Here is a 22,441-nt window from a genome sequence, read left to right on the forward strand (position 1 = left end):
TTAACAGTGAACCACATTTGATGTGGGTCTGGAGTCACATATAGGTCAGACCTGTTAAGGATTTTCTACCCTAAAGGGCACTAGTGAGCCAGATGGGTTTTTACAACAATCAGTAATGGTTCCATGGTCATTGTTAGATATTTAATTCCAGATATTTTTGAATTCAAATATTGCCATCTGCCATGGTAGATTGGAACCCTGGTCCCCAAAACATTATGCTTGGTGTCTGGATTGCTACTGAGTGACAATACCATGCCACACCTTGCTGCCAAAAATAAAGCAAAGGACCCAACTCAATGAATTCAATCAAGCTCATCGTTGAACTCGTCTTTCATTGTTTTCACCTCTGTGCCCTCTGTGCTCATTTCTTTGGGCAGCAGTCCTCCCATTGACCAGCAGATCTTTTCACCTGACTCCAGTATATTTCTTCAACCCGGAACCTTCCCTCTGGCCTTTTGTCTGTTTAATCTTTTCATTGAAAACTGTCAGCTTGGTTCTGCCGTCTTGGTTCCTCTGCTTGCCCCGTTCTCACTAACCTGTCTCTCTGTGAACTTCCTGCACTCTGTTCTCTCAGGTAAAACTCTGACATTGTCAAACCTGAAAAGGGTGGTGCTTTAGCTGCCTGGTGTACCGACCTCTACCTTGCCGAGACGAGCTTCAACTCTCAGACACTCCTTCCTGCCTCCACAGAACATGAGCCCACCACTGAACAGCAGTCGCCCTTGACTTTCACTGATTTCATCTCCCCGGAGTCGTCCTCGCCAACGTCAACAAACAGGACTGTCCTAGTACGCACGTTTCAGCTGGTTTCTGCCCCCTGAACCTATTTTTTCTTATTTTCACTTTTTTCTCTCCATGTGCAATCTCTTGCATCGCTGATTCTTAAACCCTATGGCATTTAAACAATTTCCAGTTTTCCTGCCCTAGCTGCCTCCTCTTCATTATGGACGTCTAATCTCTCCACACTTTCATCTCAAACCAGGCGGCCTGAGGACTCTGCTTCTTCCTTGAACAGATGCCTGAACAACCTCACTTCTTCCAAATAAAAGGTGCTGCTGTGGGTACACCCACATGGGCCTTCATTATGCCAGTCTTTTTGTGGCGAACATAGAACATTCCTACTCTTTTTTTCCAGGACGTCACTGAACCCAAAGCTAAGGAGCTGGTCATCGACTTCAGGAAGTGAAGTGTCGTGCACATGCCTGTCTGCATCAATGTTGTTGAGGTGGAGATGGTTGACAGCTTCAAATTCCTAGGTGGATACAACGACAATCTGCTCTGGTCTACCCATGGCGACACTACAACCAAGAAAGCATAATAGTGCCTATACTTCAGGAACCTAAGGAAATTCTGCATCTCCACATTGACTCTTAGCAATTTTTACAGATGCACCATTGAAAGCATCCTGTCAGGCTGCATCACAGCTTGGTATGGCAACTGCTCGGCCAAACACCGTAAGAAACTACAGAGTCGTGAACACAGCCCAGTCCATCATGCAAACTTGCCTCCCAGCCATTGACTATCTGCACCTTCCGCTGCCTTGGGAAAGCAAGCAGCATAATCAAAGACCCATCCCACCTGGGTTATTCTCTCTTTCAACCTTTCTCATTGGGCAGAAGATACAAAAATCTGAGAACATGCACTAATTGATTTTAAAAAAAACTTCTTCCCTGCTGTTACTAAACTCCTGAATGACCCTCTTATGGACTGAACTGATCACTCTATGCATTTTCTCTACTGTTGTTAGCACTATACTCTGTATGCTTCACCCAATGTCTATCTATTTACATTGTGTATTTATTGTATGTACTATGTTCTTTCATACATGGAACGATCTGTCTGAATTGTACGCAAAACAATACTTTTCACTGTACCTCGGCGCACGTGACAATAAATCTAAATCAAATCAATGGAAGCACTTTCTGCTCTCTTCTAGAATTGGAAAAGTTCATTCATTTTACTTCCAATTTCCACTCCTCACATCCACGTGGTCTATCTCCAATATTTCCCTTCCCTGCCTTTACTCCGCTGTCTTAAAATTTCTGGAAACAAGCTCTATCCATTATAACCCCTTCAAATCCCACAGCTACCATCACTTCCTCTGACCCTGCTTCCTGCAAGGACTCCATATGATTCTCTCAATTTCTCCATTGCATCTGCTCTGATGATGCCACCTTTCACAATTTTGTTTCTGATGTTGATCTTTTCCTCAACCAATGATTCCACCCCACTGTGGTTGATAGGACCCTTAACATGCCCTATTCATTTCTGCACACAACCTTTCCCCTCCACCCAGAGTCCAACAGGGTTCCCCTTGTTCTTGTTTTCCACCCACCGGCCTCCAAATGTAACACCTTATCCTCTGCCTTTTGCTGCTCGCAATCCAGTCTCTTCAATGCAATAATAATCTTTAGTGTCACAAATAGGCTTACATTAACACAGCAATAAATTAGTGAAATTCCCTCGTCACCATACTCCAGCGTCTGTTCGGATACACTAGGGAGAATTCAGAATGACCAAGTCACCTAACAAGCATGTGTTTTGGGACTTATGGGAGGAAACCGGAGCACCCTGCGGAGCACTCAGACACAGGGAGAATATGCAGACTTTGCACAGAGTGACCCAAGCCGGTTCCCTGGTGCTGTGAAACAACACTGCAAACTACTCTGCGACTGTGCTTCCCATTAGGAACTGGGGTGCCCACTTTGTGTAAGCACAGATTGTTCACTGTGAGAGCAAGGCTAGACAGTGTAGTGAATACATGGATACATGGTGATATGTGGGATTAGAAGAAAGCAAGGGGTCAGAGGGAAGGGGAGGAAATAACCAGAAGGACCCCATGTTCTCCTTAACTGAAAGGAAGAGAAAAAGTTTTTAAGGTATTGAATTAGACAACTGAAATGAGACTGTGTAGTTGGGGCTTTGAGATAGGATGAATTGGTGGTGTTGGAGAGACAGGTCAGGTATGTGCATGTAGCGGCGCATGGCAGTGTGTGGATATCGGTGCAATTGAAACCCGAACGATGGATATTCTTTTCTGTCTTTACAGTACAGATTCTTTATGCTGAGTACCATGAAATGAAATGGTAAAAGACCAAATAACTGTACAGCAGTGTTTAACTGTCATTTAATGTAGCCTAAAAATAGGACCAGAAGTCAGCCATTTGGCTCCTCTGGCCAACTGTGCTATAATTACGTCATGGCTGGTTGTCTACCTCAACTCTATTTTTCTGCTCTAATGTTATCCCTTGATTCCCACAGTGTCCAAAAGTCTTACAAATGCGAAAATGCTTGGCTAGTCAGTCAGCCTCTGTTTAAAATGTTCTGGACTGAACAAGGGGTCTACATCTGACATGTAACTTATCTTAATAGTTGGTGATAAACCAGCTGAGCTTGTTCAGCATTTTTGAAAAATAGTGCAATTTTACAATAATACAAACAATTACAGTTTTCTTTCCTGATTCCTTTTGTTCTGAGTCACTTGTGGAATGGAGTTGCGGTAATCATTTTAGTTGGGTGGGGACAGAATATACTCAGGATTTATAGACCAAGCAGGTGAGCATCACTGGTAGGGAAAATAATGGAATTTTAGCAGAGAGGAAGGAAGAGCATCTGAAAATGAATAATGTATTACTGAATAGTTTTACCGATTTCAAAAGGGGAGGGGGGGAAATCTTGCTTGACCAACCTTTTGAATTTTTTGAGGAAATAACAGTAGATATGTTATCTGGATTTTCAAAGGACTTTCGATATATTGTCCCATAATAGACCAATGAATATATTGAGAGAATGTGGAGTCGGGACAAGTGTCAGAATGGATTGCTATCTGACTTCAAGGAAGAACGCAGAGAATATGAGCAAAGTATTGTTATTCATAGCAACAGAAGACAGGAAGTGGTGTCCCACAAGGATCAATACTAGGACCGCTATCATTCACACTTTGTTAACAATTTGGACATTGGAATTAAAAGCACAATTTCTAAATTTAGAAATGACACCAAATGGTCAATACTGAGGAAGGACTGCAAATTAATTACAGGAGGACATTGATAAATTTGGAGAGTGGGAAAATAATTGGCAAATGAAGTTAGTGATAAATGTACAGTAGTATATTATGGCAGGAAGTGTAGGGAGGCCATTAGACTTTATTTTTTTATCAGTATAGAATTGAAAAAGAGGGAAGATATGCTGAACCCGCAACAAACCTTGGTGAGAACACTGTATGCAGTTCTAGTTACTATACAAAAGGATAGACAGGTACTGGAGAGAGTGCAGAGATTTATAAGGATGTAACCAAAAATCTGTGGGTACACATCAGGAAAAGTTTGACTGACTTGAATCCCTTTTCTCATGAAGAGAAGGCTCACATAATAGAGGCCGTTTAAATTATTAAAGATATTGATAAAGTGGATACAGAGAGTGTTTCCTCTTGTGAAGAAGAGCAAAAGAAGAGTCCCATGTTTCTGTCAATATAATGTAGTCACTCCTAAATCCTCTAAGGAATTCCAAAGGAACTTCTTTACACAAAGAATGGTAAGAATGTGCAGCTCGTTAAAGCGGATGGTACACATGCATTTAAGGGGAAGCTAGACAAATATTTGAGAAGGGAATAATGGTTACGATGGTAGATTTAGATGAAAAATGGGACTAGGCTCAAGTGAAGTATAAGTTCCGGCATTAACCCTATGTAATGTCACCAAATTGATGAAATATTGAACAGTTTGATCTGCAGGCATTTCCTATCTTAACGGTCATATTTTTGTCATTTCATTGTAAATTGTTGCACCCATATTTATTTTTATTTAATTTCCCCCCCCCTTTAAGTGACAATTCAGCGTGGCCAATCCACCTACCCTACACAACTTTGGGTTGGGGGTGAGACCATTGCAGACACGAGGAGAATGTGCAAACTGCTCACGGACAGTGACGGGGGTCAGGATTGAACCTGGCTTCTCGGCGCCGTGAGACAGGGCCATACCACTCCAGCATCCATATTTATAATCAAAATTCCTACAACTACACCCTCTTTGCTGAAGTGGTATTGTAGGATTCAGTTATGTATCTTTAGCTTATCAATCTATCTAAATGAAACAACACTTTAATCATCTCGTGAAGTTGCCTTTAGTTTTGCTGTTTAGCTGGAAATTAATAAAAATCAGTATTAATAACAATCTTTATTGTCACAAGTAGGCTTGCATTAACACTGCAATGAAGTTACTGTGAAAAGCCCCTAGTCACCATATTCCAGCGTCTGTTCGGGTATACGGAGTATTTAGAATGTCCAAATTACCTAACAGCACGTGTTTCTGGACTCGTGGGGGGAAACCGGAGCACCCGGAGGAAACCCATGCAGACACAGGGAGAATGTGCAGACTCCACAGACAGTGACGCAAGCCGGGTATCGAACCTTGGACATTGGCGCTGTGAAGCAACTGTGCTACCGTTTATACACAATGTATGCTTTAAAAATGAGAAACAAATGAAAATATCTGCAAATCTGGTCCTGCTCTACCCTGTCATTTAACCTTCCTTCAGCTGAAAATGGCATTTGGCTCTTATTCCCAATAGAACAATGTCAAACTGCAGAGGTTTGTTTCTCATTCATAACGTGCAATATTTGGTTTTTAAAAAAGTAGCTTCTTGAATATACTTGCGTACAATATCTTTTCAGCAGAATTGCCTCCCAAAAGGCGAATTTGCTTTTTATTAAATGTTTCTCTGGTGATTTTAGTTCTGTTGTTTGATGGGAATCCAGTAGGAACAGCGCCCACCAGTAAAAATTATTAGCAGACTATAAATTTCAACAGAAAATGTTGTTTTACTTGTGGTCTGCGATGAAGTACCAGTATTTGTCACTGGCCTCAAAGAAAGCTGCCTATAAATATATAGCGCTTCCGCTAAATTGAATCTGGGATTCACTGGATATCCAGGCGTCCAGTAACAGTGATGTCAGCAAGCAGGGGAAGCAACCAATCACATTGAAGTATTCTATCAGACAGCAAACCACTTAGTGCAAATTTGTGACAATACTCTTAATGACAGAGTTTGAAAAGCTGAGAATCATCTGTTGATAAAATTAGATACTGCTGAGGAAAACAATGAAGGGAATTTTTTATTTGAAGGAACTTTGAACTCTTCCAACATTAAGATTGGTACAAATACTAACACCCGCATCTGAAATGCAGAATATCTCACCGTACTTATGGTGTTGACAGGGCATTTGCAGTGTTAAGTGTTTTGACAGAAATATGTAAGCAGAGTATTGCATTTAATTAATCCCTTGAAAACATTGCAATGCTTGAACGATTAAGTTCCTTAAGTTTAACCTTCCTTGGAAGATTGACAACCTATTATCGAATGAAGATTTTAACAAATGGTCTTGATTCCTGCTGCGTTGTAAAATGTAAATGATTAGTTATTGATATATTATTTATGCTGTGTGAGAATAGCTTTACATTTTTCTATTTAAAACAACCCCGAGTAAGAACAGAAAGAAAGTGCTTTCATAGGTCTGTGCAGTTTCAGTTGACTTTTTTGGCCTATAGAAAATATATTAAATCTTTCATGCCTGAAAAGCTTCAGCTTTCCCAAATAAAATATATGGTGACCGTATCTGAGATATACTGTTCCTGATCAGTACAGTAACCAAAGCTTGTGGCATCAGTACCTAATTTGTGGGAGTCCATGTATTGCACATCCTGCTCCTTAACATTATCTTCTATGTCGGGTGAAGGTCTTGGCTTTCATAAGAAAGAAATGATCATGTGGCCTTGATTCGCTTCTGTCAACATCGCACAATTCCTTCTGAATGTCAGGTGTGTTTGAGTTGCAAAGTAGTTTTAATCAAGCGTGAATAAAAATGTGATCAGTGAAGTCCAGAAGTGACATTTTAAGAATCTCACGTTTCCGTATATGTTTCTGAAAATTCTATTTTTTTTTTTAAAAAAGCACATGCAGACTGAAATTGCCCCATAATTTGATCCCTTTTCCCATTATACATATTGGAATGCCGACTAAGATCAGGGATACAAAATGAATAACTGAGGATCATTTTTGTACCGGTGATAAATTACGAGATCTTGCAATAGACTGAGTCAAATTATACAATGAAATGCTGCTTCTACTTGCAGGCATTGCTTCAGCATGCATGCATTATGCTAGTCTGCTCTAGTTTTTATAAGGGCATACATTTAATGCAATTAACACCGTTGTAAACCATACAGCTGCATGGTTTAAAATGTATGTATGTATTTAAATTTATTTTCCATTTATGTTAGCACAACCATATTGTAGTGCTGTGGGCAAAACTGGAATCTACACGCTAAATTTTATTATCTGTTAGATAACTTCCTTGAATTTAGTAGAAACTGTAAAATCGTAGTCTTTCCTGCATCTGATTAGAATACATTTTTGCATTTGGATGCAAGCCTTTTGTCAATTGAGTGAATATTGCAGCATATAGTCAGACCAGAACCAGTTTTCTATACTTCAGTTGAGTCAACACAAAACAGTCTAAGGAAAAGTAGTATCTGTTGATTTGGCTTGGTTAATATTTTCAATTATTTTTAGCTAGAGGCTTAAATCTTCTGATCATAAGCAGCTTACAATCAAGACTACAGTAAAGCTGTGTTCTGCTTGAATTTTCATGAGACTCAATTAAGTAGTCACTGATTCTCTATTGAGATGTTGAAAATTTTAATGCTATTTTCACAATGAGGGTTCATAGCTAAGAGTGAATGGGTCAGGTAACACTGCTGATAAGAGTATTACCACCAATGTATGTGCAGGATTTTGCTTTGTTAGTGCAGCTCAGGAGAAGCACAAATATACATTGATACTGTTAGCTTGCTTTGCTCTTTCTATGCAGCTATTGGTATTGCCAGAATCTGCAATATAAAAATAGCAAAATGCATACATTTGAATCCAATCCATTCCTGATGACTCATTGTACTTCCATTGTATCTAATCAAAAAGCACTTTGAATTAGTCAGTGATTTTTTGACTTTTGATACTTAACAGTATTTGGAATACAAATGACATGAGAGTGTCCTGTCTAGCTAGGTAGTTGTTAACTAGAATGTAATCTGGCAACTGCATTTTATACTGGCCAATGAATGGTACAGCGAGCGACCTGTCCTGTAATGGCTCTGATTTAGATGTACAGGAGAATGTGCTAGTTGGGTCTAACCTTTTGTTCCTCATTGTGTGAATAGTCGTTGAAGATCCGAATGATTCATTTCAGGATTTTCATTGGACTATAAAGATAAATTGAAATTTAACACTGATGAATATTCTTATTAATTGACAGATGATTTATTAACGGGGATCCATTTTTTCCTTATCTTTGTACTAAAAGTGAAAACTCTCAACTTCAAACTTGGATTTGAAATTGAAATAACTCATTTTAGTCATTTACCTTCATTTATAACTGAATGTAAATGTTAAGCGAGAAAAATATTTGTGTGCAAAGGTTATTCTTCTATCTTCCTATACACAGTGACAAATCCATGTTAGACCTGAGGTTTGTACGGTATTCTGAACTGTTAGTACAGTTGTAGGCCTGGAATGCACAGTTTCTGCTTGACTCGGAAATTGGTGTTCTCAGTGTCAACTTTAAAGCTACTTTTCAGTACTGTGCACTTATTATTTTACCTAATAAAGTTGGCCATATGGAACTGCATTTTGGGAAAGAGATTTTCAACCCAATTTCTGCTCCTACCCCTCAGTCACCCATGCTACCAAAGTCCACGGTTCCAGTGCTGTTCACCCATTTGTCCTCAACCTCTCCACGCTGCTGCTCAATGTCTGCCATGCTGAGAAATATCCTGCTGTAGTAAAATCTTAATCATGTAAAAACTTTGCATTTGCGAAATCTGATGCAAACCTCTGAGGTTGTGTCCAATGTCACATTATTTCCTTGTACTTTTTGAGACAAAGTCAAACTCTGGAAACTGTGTGGAGCCAACATATCTGCTGATTCTTAATTCATGTACCTGCAAACAACACAAGGTTTCTGATCTATAGTCTGCATAGCAATTAACCTTTGAAGTTGCAAAAGGTTTGCTGAATATCAATTTGACTTTGTACCCATTAAGAGATCTGCATCTACATAGAAATTCAGTGGTGCTGTGCTGCTTCTCTGTGGTGCTAATTGGGTGCTTGACCATCCAACATTATGGCTATAGTGCACTGGAAATGCATTGACAGCTATATTGCTGAAGATAGCTAAAGAGTCCTTGACAGAACTGCTGAAGTCCTCACCGCCAAAGCAAATTTTTAAAAAACTTGGAGAAAAACTGGCATTTACTCTGAAAACTAATCTGATTGTGAAGCCAGGAGGACCACTGCCATACTAAAGATCATTATTGGCCTCCACCGTCTCACCCTCAGACCTACCTGACACCTGTTGCTGGTGCCACTTTGGCCCCAAATTGATTTACTTTAGTTGCCTGAGAATCGCCCAGTAGATGTATGGCTGAGCCCTGAGATCTACTATATGGTAATTTGAAATGGGAAAGAGGGTAAATGGCATTTTAATAGATTATAGATCGATTGGATGGGGGTGGGCAAGAGGTTGGATGGCACACACTAAATCAGCATGGCAGGTGAAATCTGCCAAGGATGACACATGGGACTTTAGTTCATCGTTCACTTCAATTGACATGGGGTTTGGTAACATGGTCATGTTTACTGAACCTGCAATCCAGAGGCCAGGACTAATCCCTAGAGACACAAGTTCAAGTCTTAAGAGTTGGGGGATTTAAATACAATTAAATTACATCTGAAATAAAAAGGCTATCATCTAATGGTGATTATGAAACTATTGAATTGTTGTAAAAAACCAAATTAGTTCACAATTGCATAGAATTACTACTGTGTTGAAGGAGACCATTTGGCCCATCGGCATCGAATCACTTAAGGAACACTCTGTCTTGGCCCAGCCCCACGTCCTATCTCTGCAACTCTACCTAACCTCCACATCTTTGGGAGAACACTGGAGCACCTGGAGGAAACCCATGCAGATACAGGGAGAATGTGCAAACCCCTTGGCCTGAATCTAACCTGGGTCCCTGGCATTGAGGCACTGATAGCTAACCACTATGCTGCGTAATATATAATGTGGAGATGGCAGCATTGGACTGGGGTGAGCACAGTAAGAAGTTTTACAACACCAGGTTACACTCCAACGGGTTTGTTTTAAATGACTAGCTTTCGGAGCTCAGCTCCTTCCTCGGGTGAATTAAATCTGATGAAAGAGCTGTGCACTGAAAGCTGGTGATTAGAAACAAGCCTGTTGGACTTTAATCTAGTGTTGTAAGACCTCTTACTATAATATTCTGTAGGGACGGAAATCTGCTGTCCAGATTTGGTTTGGCTGTAGATTGCCCTTTTTAATGGCCCAGCAAATTGCCCTCTTTAATGGCCCAACAAATCACTCAGTTGTATTCAAGAAGGTGACTCCCCAAAGGCAATTGGGGATGGGCTGCAAATCCTGGCCTTTCCAACGACTCCCACATTCCATTAATACATTTTTTAAAAACAGGTTGCTACATTTATTTATTTCTTGATCCAACTGAATATACAAAGCTTAAAGAATGTAGGGGATAGAGGGACATTCTTTCAGACACCTATACATACAATCACTATTGTGTTTGAAGTGGCTCCAGTCTGATTATCCCTCGCTGATTCTATTGTTTGTGAAGTCTGGATTTGAGTTCTGCTCCATCCTTTTGAGAAGAGACTCTCACATGTAGACTTCCAGAAATAAAAGCAGAAAATGTTGGAAATACTGAGCAGGTCAGGCAGCACCTAAGAGAAATGGAGTTAATGGTTTCATGTCAGTGACCTTTGATCAATTCTGATGAAAGGCACTTGACATGCAATGTTTACTCTGTTTCTCTCTCCACAGATGCCTAACCTGAATATTTATAGCATTTACTGTTTTATTTCAGATGTCTGGCATCTGCAATATTTTGCGTTTTTTGAAGTGGACTCCCAGTATCTGTTTGTCACGTCAGAAATATTGTTCTGATGGTCTTTAGCTCCCAAAATGTTGTTGCTTCATCTCTCAATCTTAACAAAGAAAGAAGAAAGTACAGCACAGGAACAGGCCCTTCAGCCCGCCAAGCCTGCACTGAACATGTTGCCCATCTGAACTAAAATCTTCTACACTTTATCTTCTACACTTCCCGGGTCCAGAACGAGAAAAGCAGAATTATAAAAGGGAACAAGTCATGGCATGCTCTGTGAATGGGCAATCTTTCTGTCCATCATATTAGAAATGTTCTGCTGCTTTAAAGACCTATTTGATTTTTTTTTTGTAATGGGCAACCATTTGGTTTCCAGAATCTTATTGGAAATCGGACCCACAGAAAAATGCTTCCGCTGTTGTCTTTTTAGTAATTGTGTATCCCTGCCACTATTAAACAGGCATGACATGCAAGATCCTAATTTTCCCAAGTTCCTTTGGCTTTCATCTTAAAACTTTGTACCCTGCATGAATATCTGCCTTTGCAGTTTTTTTTTAACGGTGCAACCCCCTTTGTGTCTTACCTCCGTCCTTGGAATAGAGCTGTGCTAAGTAAGCACTGTGGCCATGTTACAGATTACTGATAAACAATGGCACTGGGGAATTAGTTGATCTACACAAAAAGTGCTCTGGTTTGTCCTGGGTATGACAGCCTAACTGCTTTTTCTTCCCATTGCTCAGCAATACTTCTTAAGAATACTTTGCATCTTGTAATATGTGAACAGTTGTACATTTTAGATGGAATTAATCTAAATCATGGAAAAACTGTAATCCGCACTACAACATAGAACAAACAGTGCAGAAGGAGGCCATTCAGCCCATTGAGTCTGCACCGACCCACTGAAGCCCTCAATTCCACCATCTCCCACTAACCCAATCACCCCTCCTACCTTTTTGGACACTAAGGGCAATTTAGCATGGCCAATCCACCTAACATGCACATATTTGGACTGTGGGAGGCAACCAGAGTGCCCCGAGGAAACCCCCACAGACACGGGGAGAACATAGAACAGCACAGAACAGGCCCTTCGGCCCTCGATGTTGTGCCGAGCCATGATCACCCTACTCAAACCCACGTATCCACCCTATACCCGTAACCCAACAACCCCGTAACCTTACTTTTTAGGACACTACGGGCAATTTAGCATGGCCAATCCACCTAACCCGCACATCTTTGGACTGTAGGAGGAAACCAGAGCACCCGGAGGAAACCCACGCACACACGGGGAGGACGTGCAGACTCCGCACAGACAGTGACCCAGCAGGGAATCGAACCTGGGACCCTGGCGCTGTGAAGCCACAGTGCTAACCACTATGCTACCGTGCTGCCCAGTTTCATGATTATATCAAATTATCATGATTTTCAGGAGAAAGAGGACGAGCCCAGTAGCCTTGGCCATGGCCGCCTTAAAGTGGTTGTAGGTCCAGCAACTCCTTTATATCCCCATTTGTATATCTTCTCCCATCACACACAAATAAAGTTCTTCCATTTTTCTATCATTGATGCGTTGCAAGTGCATAGCTTTCAGTAAGTGACACCATGGGAGATCCACCAGTATTGTGTTCTAAAGGTCGCCCATGATAAATTATTCTTAACAACTGATGTTTAAAATAACATGTTATGCCAGTTTTACTTGTATATTCAGCAAAAGAAAGCAAGATTTTTTTTATTACCGAATGAAAGCTCATGACTGTTTTCAAGTTTTCTACTGTTCAGATTGAACATTTTAAGTTTTATCCCAAATTAATGGCTGACGTAGCCAGTATTGGCAGTCACAGCACCGTGAAATGGCCAACTACAAATTCTTCGTAAAACAAGTTATTTTCCAACTGATTCTCCAAAGGTGGAATTATGACTTTTTAAAACAGCCAAATTAATTTGAGATGTGGCCTGTAATAAAGTTGTGCTGTTTTATTATATGGATTTTTATTGTTCCACAGGTCTGAATCAGCAAAAATCATGAACACTTTGGTTATCGCATTTTAAATGAGATTTTTTTTTACAGGTATTTATTTCTGGTCTTGCCGATGGCTAAGCAACACCCTACGAGTTTCACCTAACTGATGAACAATTTATTTGATTGTGAGCTGTAATTATAGGTTTAATATTGAACTAAATTGGATCTGATAGAATTGATTTAACCATGATATTTTTGCATCACCATGAATAGGTAGGGTTTTGTACAAAGTAGATTTTGATCTGATATGGCTTTCATCTATTCCAAATTAAATTTGAAGTGCTCCCTTCCCTCATTAGTTTTCACAGGCACCTGTTACTGAAATTGCCCCAACCTTTCAAATATTATTCAACTAAATACACCTCAACAATGTACATCTGAAATTGATTAGAAGATTCCAGAAAGCCCAAATGATCATTGTCTTCCAATTTGCAGAAAGCATATAAATAAAATTTTCTAATGCCATATAAAAAGTCTACCAAAATGTTAACAAAGGATACCTGTGCAGTACTGATTTTACTGTCACTAATAGATATTTGCTAGCTGTGCCACCGTAACAATGCCAATGGAACTTCTCATTAATCTTTTGATGTGTTTGCTATCTATGGATTATGTTCATTTATATCGCATTTAGCGTGAGTATATAATGTAATATTCAGTTTTACTTAAGATTATGTAATAATACGAATTTATAACATTTAAAGTTATATTTGAATGTTTATAGTTCATTTTGGTTAAATATATAAACAAGATGGGCACAGAGGTCTGAAAATGTTATACTGTTCTTTGAGACCATTGTCCTTAAAGTGCTTTTTTAATCTCTTGGCTTTCCCCATTTTACTTGATGTTGAGCAACCTTCACCATCTCCCCCTATCAGTCAGCCATTGCTTTTCTAATTGTGTTCAAGTCTCATCACCTTTCCATCTGATGGTGCCTGCCCCCCCCCCCCCCCCCCCAAGCACAGGTGGCCATTCAATTTAATGCTCCCGCAATCTTTTCCATTGTGTTGGTTCCTGATTTTGTCCTTGTCACTCCACATTAATTTCAGCACCCAGCTCACATTTGTATCCTGTTATTCCGTTGTTCTCGATGTTGTCCAAATGATTGCACCGTAAAACAGGGCTGGTCTCACAACTACCGTGTATATCTTTCCTTTCAGTTTCAGTGATAACTTTTAAAAAATCTCACAACACTCACTTCTTCCAAATACACCCAACAAGAGTTTCAGTCAATTTGCATGCATTTATCTTGTGCCACTACTGACCCCAGGTCCTTGAAACTACTCGCTTTCTCCCATCCTTTATATTTTCAGTCTGATCTAATCCTAGGTTCAAACTGATGATCCATAATGTGGGCCTTTAGTCCATAGGCCTGCAGCCCCCATTCTTCCAGTGCTTTTCTCCAATTCTTCAGATTCGCGGTCATGTTCTCATCACCACATAGTTCATTGTCATCTGCCAACATTATAGATCATGACCTGGCTGACTTGCTCATTTAGAATATCCATGGCAATTGGAAGAGAAAGGTGTTGATTATTCTCCCCCCCCCCCCTCCCCCCCCCCCCCCCCCCCCCCAACACACACACTCTTGTCTGTCACTGCTTGCACATTTCCTGTAATAGGCATAAGTACTTCACCTGGTCATAAGTTTTTTCTGAATCAATGAATACAGTCTTCATGTTGCATTATGAATCTTCATGATAGTTTTAGTTATATATTATATTGCTCAAATAACCAAATTACTTTGGGCATTTCAATTTGTTCTTGACATTCTGGCTATAATGCTAGCTTTTGTTATATTTTACTTGCCTACTTCCAATAGCCACTTTACTTTTCATGGAGCTTTGGACTATTTGCATACATATTAGCACTGGTAACCTCTAACTGAAGTTAAATTTGGCTTAAACTTTCTTGAGCCATTGCCAAGGCATGTACAAGATAACTGACATTTTGGGTGGGAGTGGTTGTCTGTCAAAATGGGGCAAAAGATTATTTCTGATGGATTAAGCGATTCGCAAAAGCTTTTAAATGCTCATTTTAGCTACTAAATTTGTTCAATCCACACCAAATTACCTAATGCTAGTATCTTAACAAATATTAGAATCTCCCTGTGAACCTCCGGTCCTCCATTGTTGCTATTATATGCTTTTAAACTGCTGCTTGGAGAGTGCCTAGCAGCAGACATTTTGTGACCTTTTTTGTCTGTCGTAGCATGGATTCAGAATGTTGTTCACAAGCCTTTTATAAGGCTGGGGCGGTGATCTTTAATATGTAACAGTTTTTGCATAAAGTAACTGCTTTAATTGGTCTCTTGTTGAAAGCCTTTCCATGATTAGCCAGCTGCTGTCATTGCAGCAGGAAGCACCTTGTCTTGTCACTTTCATTTAGTACTACATTGTTTTCTGATTGAGAATTGTAAATATCACTAAAGGTATGATTGGCAGTACTGGGATTCAAATGGTTGGGTGGTGAGCTTTTAACAACCAGGTTGCTCATCCAGGTTGTTGGCATGAAGGCCAGTGATTAACATTTAATACATTGACATTTTAAAATGTGTAGGTAGTGCTCTAGTGGGTTTAACATTTTTTGCATGATCTGTGTTTCTAAAAATTGGATTACTTTGCAAAAAATAAAACGTGGGTTAACTCCAGCCTATCCAATCTCTGCTTGTAACTATCCATTTTTATAAAATGACTCATTTGCCCATTAGTGCCATTTGCCTGGGGTATATGATGAATTTGTTTAAGTTAATATTTGAATGGGCCAACGTAGGTTTTCAAATCTTTTTTTCTGCAAGGTTGAGGAAAATGTTCTCTGATGAATCAGCGGTAACTATTTAGTCAACTGTTTGCCTCCCTTTGAAATTAAAACTAAATTTGAAAAATGCCAAACTGAAAATTGGCTGCAAAAATAAATGTGTAGGGCTTAGTGTGTTGCATATCATGATTTTTGAAGTTAAGATTGAGTACTTTTAGCCAAACTAATACTGTTGGTTTTTATAAATTTTGCATGTCACAAGAGTAGATTAAGTGACAGTAAAAAGGTACTGCACAAATACCTAGAAGTTGCTTTGAGAACGGTTTTTGCTAGTATATTTTCAGTTTTGCTGATGTATTATATACTTAGACATATTGTAAAGCCATTAACTGGCCACTGAAGTATGAAGAACATAGCCACGAACATGGTGACAGTGACTAATTTAGGCTCTAGAGTACCTTGGAGTGACTTGCTGGATGAAGGGACCTTCTTCGCTGTGAACATGACCAAATATGAACTCGGCTGGATATGCATCAAAAGCATGTGATTCAGAGAATAGAATTTTTTAGAAAAAAACAAATGTAAAATAACTTATTCCTGGTGTATTGTGCAGTTCTGTTACGGCTAATAGCTTTCTTAGGTTTCCTGACATTGCTGTAAATCTTTGTATGGTCTTTCTTTGCATGACAATGTATCATTTGGTGGTTTAAAATAAAAAGTTAAAATGATTCTGCTGTCTTTATTAAAACAAATGTACTGAAGATGCAATATACTGTCAAACAGTTATGCTAAAAGGTATGATTTTTGATTACATGCAAAATTAGTTAAGTACTTAGATGGGTTAGCAATATTTATTTCTGATGTGATGGTTAGTTCCAGCGGATGCTTGCTGTCGTAGCAAAGTCAGATACGAGGAGGCTAAACGACGTGACCCTCGATGGAAAAATATGTTTCAAATCAAATTATGTTAATGAGCTTCCTTTAAATAATGATTGCTATTTTTATGAAGCATGACAATCTTGTTATTTTACTAATGCAACCACAGTTGCATTTTCTTTAAGTACAGTAAAGTTGCACTGGTGCAGAACCACTTATGATGCATTTGACATGGAAGTCATTAGTACAAGATTGTAAACATTTTAAAATCTTTTTTAAAAATTGGTTTCATAGTTTATTGTTTAACATACAAAAATGGGTGGACAAGACCTATCCGCCCATCCACCCATTAAGCGCATTTTCACAATTTCTAATTGTCCTTAAGCTGACAAATACAGTGGCATTTGATTTGCCCTGCAGTTCCCCTCGGAATAAGCAACAGTAACAGTCTTCACAATTGACAACCCATATTCAAATACACAAGTGCTGTGATGATTGTTTTGAATCATGATGTGAAGGTGTTTGTATAATTACTTTTAAGTTGAGCAATATCAGTTAGCAGTGTTATGGCATGTGGCTAGAGCTCTCATTTTATAAATGTTTATACAATAATGACTTGGTATTCATTTTCAGGGTCTAAAGTCATTATCGCACTAGAAAATTGAACAGTATACAACAGTAAAGTGGGAATTTGATGCAAAAAAGTTCGATAATTTGAATTGAATTTTAATTAAGAAGAACAGATAATAGAGATAATTCACAAACCTTTGCATGAACATCTTACAAAAACATGGAATGCACTAGCCTGTGCCTGCGTAAGGAGCAGCTACAGCATCATTTTACTGAAATTCATAGTGCCAGGAGGCTGACACTGCGTATCATCTTTGGATTCAGGCTAGTGATTAGAAAGCTACCTAGCTTTACTTTTGATATCTGTTGTATTATTTGAACTTACTGGTGGGATTTCTATAATTGCACCAAATATCTGCAGATTTACAGAAATTATGGTTTGGGGAATGGGAGAACGAAAATGTAATAGCATGTGCCAGATCATTTGAAAATTGGTGTGGTACTGCATGATTTGTTGGATAGCAAATTAGTTATTAAAAGTTCATGGTCATACAAACTGATATTTAGCGTTCAAATGTGTTCAATTGTGGTTCACTCTTAAATTTAAATGCAGTGTCATACACTGATTCGTCACAGAACAGAAGGAGACCATTCAGCTCACCATGTCTGTGCAGGCTGTTGACATATCAAAAATGTTTGAATCTTTATGAATCTGGTTAATATATTAACTGGTTTGAAGAAGGTTTTCAGCACCAAAACACTGCAAATGTTGCTCCCAGAAAGTTGTTATATGTGCTCAGAATGGGTAGCGGGGGCAGCACGGTAGCATAGTGGTTAGCACAATTGCTTCACAGCTCCAGGGCCCCAGGTTCGATTCCGGCTTGGGTCACTGTCTGTGCGGAGTCTGCACATCCTCCCTGTGTGTGCGTGGGTTTCCTCCGGGTGCTCCGGTTTCCTCCCACAGTCCAAAGATGTTCAGGTTAAGTGGATTGGCCATGCTAAAGTGCCCCAAGTGTCCAAAATTGTCCTCGGTGTTGGGTGGGGTTACTGGGTTATGGGGATAGGGTGGAGATGTGGTCTTGGGTAGGGTGCTCTTTCCAAGAGCCGGTGCAGACCCGATGGGCCAAATTGCCTCCTGCACTGTAAATTCTATGAATGTATACTTTCAAAATGTAGACTAGCAAATTTCCTGTATTTCTTGTATATTGCCATGTAGCCAATTTATCAGAACATTTAGGTCAGGATTTTGTAGTTTTTCATCTAATATTTGATTTCTAATCACAACTGCCTGCTTCCTCATTTGTGCAGTCAACTTACTTAAATGAAGTTGTGCTTTGAATAAAAGAAGGAAGACTATCTGTGCACAGATCAAAAATGGAAATATCGGGTGAATTTTAAAATGTATTCCTTTATGGGGTGCAGGCGTTGTTGGCAAAGCCAACATTTGGTGCCCATCCCTAATTGCCCATGAACTGAAGGTTTGCTAAGCTTATTCAGAGAGAGAGGGCAGTTTAGAATCAAATACACTTTTGTGGATCTGGAGTCACGTGTAGGCCAGACAAGGTAAGAACAGATTTCTTTCTCAATGGGACATTAGTGAACCAGATGGGTTTTAATGACAATCAATGATAGTTTCATGATCACCAGTACTGAGATGAGCTTTGTGTTTCAGATTTATTAATTTCATTCAAATTCCACCAGCTGGCGTGATGGAATTTGAACCCATGTCCCCAGAGCATTAGCAAGGGCCTCTGAATTATTAGTCTCGTGCCATTACCATTATGCCCCCATTTCCCCATATGTAGTTGAAAATGTTAAATATTTAACGTGTGTACAAGTGGCACCTCGTTCAGATCAAATTTAGGAATACATGTAGTTTTGCAGCCCAGCACATACATTTCTGCATATTCAGTATTGTTTTGTATGATAGCTTTGTGAAATTATTTGATATTGAAAGCTAAAAGTGCAAAAGGTTATTGGATGTTGAAAATCTGAGTAAAAGCAAAATATGATGGAAATTTTCAACAGGTCTGACAGCATTTGTGGGGAGAAATAGAGGTCATTGACTGGACAAGAAGACCATTGACCTGAAATATTAATTCTCTTTCTTGACACAGTTGCTGTCTTATCTGTTGAATACTTCCATTGTGTTCTGGGAAGGAAACTTACCATTGCAACTCACAAATGAACTAGCAGCAGACATATCCTGACACTTTAAGGTTTATGTTGGAAGTAAAAAAGATTTGTATGTAGCTTAGTGGCAAAACATTGTGATATGGAAAGATATAAGGAAATGTTAATGTTCATTTATTGGGGACTTGGAGTGCACCTCCACTGCATCAGTTTGGTTTGTAGAGGTGGGAAGTAATGTGCACTTGAAAGGCATTTCCCTGCTCGCATTAGTATTTAATTCACACGCACAAACAATCTTAAATATTTGCTTCCAGAAATACTGCTATTTTGTCCTTCATGAACTGAGGCTGGATGATCACGTTTTTCAAAAAAACATACATATTTACATACAAGATTCCGGGGCTGGTTTAGCTCACTCGGCTAAATCGCTGGCTTTTAAAGCAGACCAAGCAGGCCAGCAGCACGGTTCGATTCCCGTACCAGCCTCCCCGGACAGGCGCCGGAATGTGGCGACTAGGGGCTTTTCACAGTAACTTCATTGAAGCCTACTCGTGACAAGCGATTTTCATTTCATGTTGTGATTACATTGAGTAACTGATAATACTCTAAAGATCATCCATGTTCTTCTGCATTTGGGATTGCATCACAATTTGCATGCCCAAGTCATTGTTGGATGGAAGGCATTATTAGAAACCGGGCTTGTCAGAAGCCTGTAAAAGAAATGTTCTGCTTCCAGCAACAGCTAAGAGTTCTTGGTACTTCTGGTACATCGTTAAAAGATGTAATTAGTGTGAGATTGGTCATTGCAAATTACACATACAGTTTATATGCCACACCATTCTATATTTTAAAAAAAAGTTTAAATAAAGTAGCACAAATTACCACTGGTTGTTTCTTGCCATGGAGCTGAGAATCTTTATCAACCTAACTTCAAGAAAATATATCTTCTGATATTAGGATGTTTACTTTCAGCATTTGGATCTTGTGGCTTTAAAGAGACATGCCAGAATACACACCAATTCGCCGCAGCAACTGATGCACCGCGAGTTATTTGATAAAGCTGCTGTGTTGATAAAACAGCATATCCTCCATCTGAGTAATTCCAATAGTGATTAAAAATATGTTCTTACTAACTTGCATTTGGAGCACCAGTTGACTGGCTTGGGTCTCCCCTGTACCATGAGACAGTGGGTGCACTACATAAAGAATAAAATGTTCTTGTTTCTACATTTGGCAAAGCTTCCAGCATGACCGACCAGTGGGTTCTGACCACATTTTGCTGTCTCCAATATTCCATTCTGTTTAAAATGTTTAGGTCGTTTTTGACAACTCTATTTAAAACTTAATTTCAGTAGCAGCTTGAATCAGTGCAAAGCCTATTTTAGCAGGTATGTTCAACATTGCAGCCACTTGAACTGTCAATTCTGCCTTCTGAACTCAACCAACTTAGTCCTGTTTATACTACATTTTCTTGTTTGTTCTGTTTGAATCTGATGTCCCTGAAAGATTGGAATGCGCTGTTTCTCCTACTGTTGCCCAGTTGGTGGCTAAATCCCACTTCAAAATCAGCATTTGTTAATAGCAACTTGACGTGTCAGTTGCATCTGAACTTTTAACTGGTCCTCAAAGTTTCAAAAATGCAATTACTTGCCCATGAAGGTAAAACGAATGGGCACCTTGCTCTCAAGAGTATTTCGTGAGAGTTATTTTTTGATCCTTCAAAGGATAACAACTGAAAAATGTTGATAGTGACGAAAAATATCTTACTAACTGGGGTGACGTGTGCCTCAATAGTTAGCTCTGCTGCCTCAGAGGCAGGGACCCAGGTTCATTTCCAGCCTTGGGTGACTGTGGATTTTACACATTCTCCCCGTGTCTGTGTGGGTTTCCTCCAGGTGCTCCTATTTCCTCCCACAATCCAAATATGTGTGGTTTACTTGGATCGGCCATGCTAAAACTTTTCCCTCAATGTCCAAGGGTTAGGTGGGGTTACGGGGAGGGGTGGGGGGAGCGGGCCTGGTTACAGTGCTCTTTCAGAGGGTTGGTGCAGACCCGATGGGCCTCATGGCCTTACTCTGCACAGGGAGTCTATGAATCATAATGTAATATCTTGAAATCTCCCGCACAATTTATTGAACTCCATTGATCAGCATTACTATTTCATTTTCCATTGATTACTCAACTTGCAAATAGGTGTAATGGACTCTTCTAAGCATTTAAGTGTTGAGTGGGGAGGTATGAAACCACACAAGATAAAAGTAATGATTGGATCACTGATCTGAAGACAACTGATATCAATGGTGCACTATTGGAACTGTGCAATGGGCTTCAGCATTCCAGGGCTAGTTAATGCAAAATTGGCAGAGGAGAGAATGAAGTATGAATGTGCCTTCAGCCCTGCCCACTCTTCCAATGCCACCTTTGTCCCTATGCCTGTACATGGAGAGAACCGTTTTCAGATGGAGCGACTGGCAACACTACTTGTGAAGCAGTATCCTGACATGTACTGCCTCCTTGCGACAGCAGAAAATTAGATTGGAGAATTTAAAATTATTGGCTGTAAAAATAGAACAATGAAAAGCTTTTTGGTGTTTGCCATAGACTACTTTCCATGGCAGACCACTGATGCAGTACACATTGTGAAGGTACCTGAAGCTTTGAACATTACTTTTGAACATCTTCAATTATTGAAAGTTGTGCTAACAGCTACTCGGATTAGACTGCTTCCTGGTGACACAGTAAGTCCGGAAATGTCATTTTATTTCTGCAGTTTTCAACTTGCACAATTTTGTGGAAGAACACAATTTATTGCAATATAATGTGGAGGCAGTAGCGTAGCGTGGGTTGACAGTGGTGTAGTTGCATTGTCCCTGGACTAGCATCCAGAGGCCCAGGGTAATGGTCTGGGGACCTGGGTTTGAATCCCATCATGGCAGATGGTGAAATTTGAATTTCATAATAATCTGTAATTTTAAAAACCCACCTTGTTCGCTGATGTCTTTAGGAAGGAAATAGGCCACCTTGGTCTGGCCTACATGTGATTCCCGATCCGCAGCAATGTGGTTGACTCTTAAATACCCCCAGAAATGGGCGGGCGAGCAAGCCACCCAATTCAAGG

The 22,441-nt window shown here is 39.7% G+C and overlaps 1 protein-coding gene and 1 long non-coding RNA gene across 2 annotated transcripts in view; both read left to right on the forward strand.

Annotated features, from left to right (window-relative positions):
* Positions 1-16,472, forward strand: part of LOC119969094 — a 49,623-nt gene extending 33,151 nt beyond the window's left edge. The window contains exon 2 of the long non-coding RNA XR_005461296.1: positions 13,036-16,472. This is a non-coding gene — a long non-coding RNA (uncharacterized LOC119969094). The remainder of the gene's footprint in view (positions 1-13,035) is intronic.
* scaf4a (SR-related CTD-associated factor 4a) overlaps positions 1-22,441 on the forward strand; it is a 147,567-nt gene that overhangs the window by 49,212 nt on the left and 75,914 nt on the right. The gene's annotated exons all lie outside the window — the stretch shown is intronic.

The sequence above is a fragment of the Scyliorhinus canicula genome, chromosome 7 (genome assembly GCF_902713615.1).
Source record: "Scyliorhinus canicula chromosome 7, sScyCan1.1, whole genome shotgun sequence".
In the NCBI taxonomy this organism is placed as follows: Eukaryota; Metazoa; Chordata; class Chondrichthyes; order Carcharhiniformes; family Scyliorhinidae; genus Scyliorhinus; species Scyliorhinus canicula.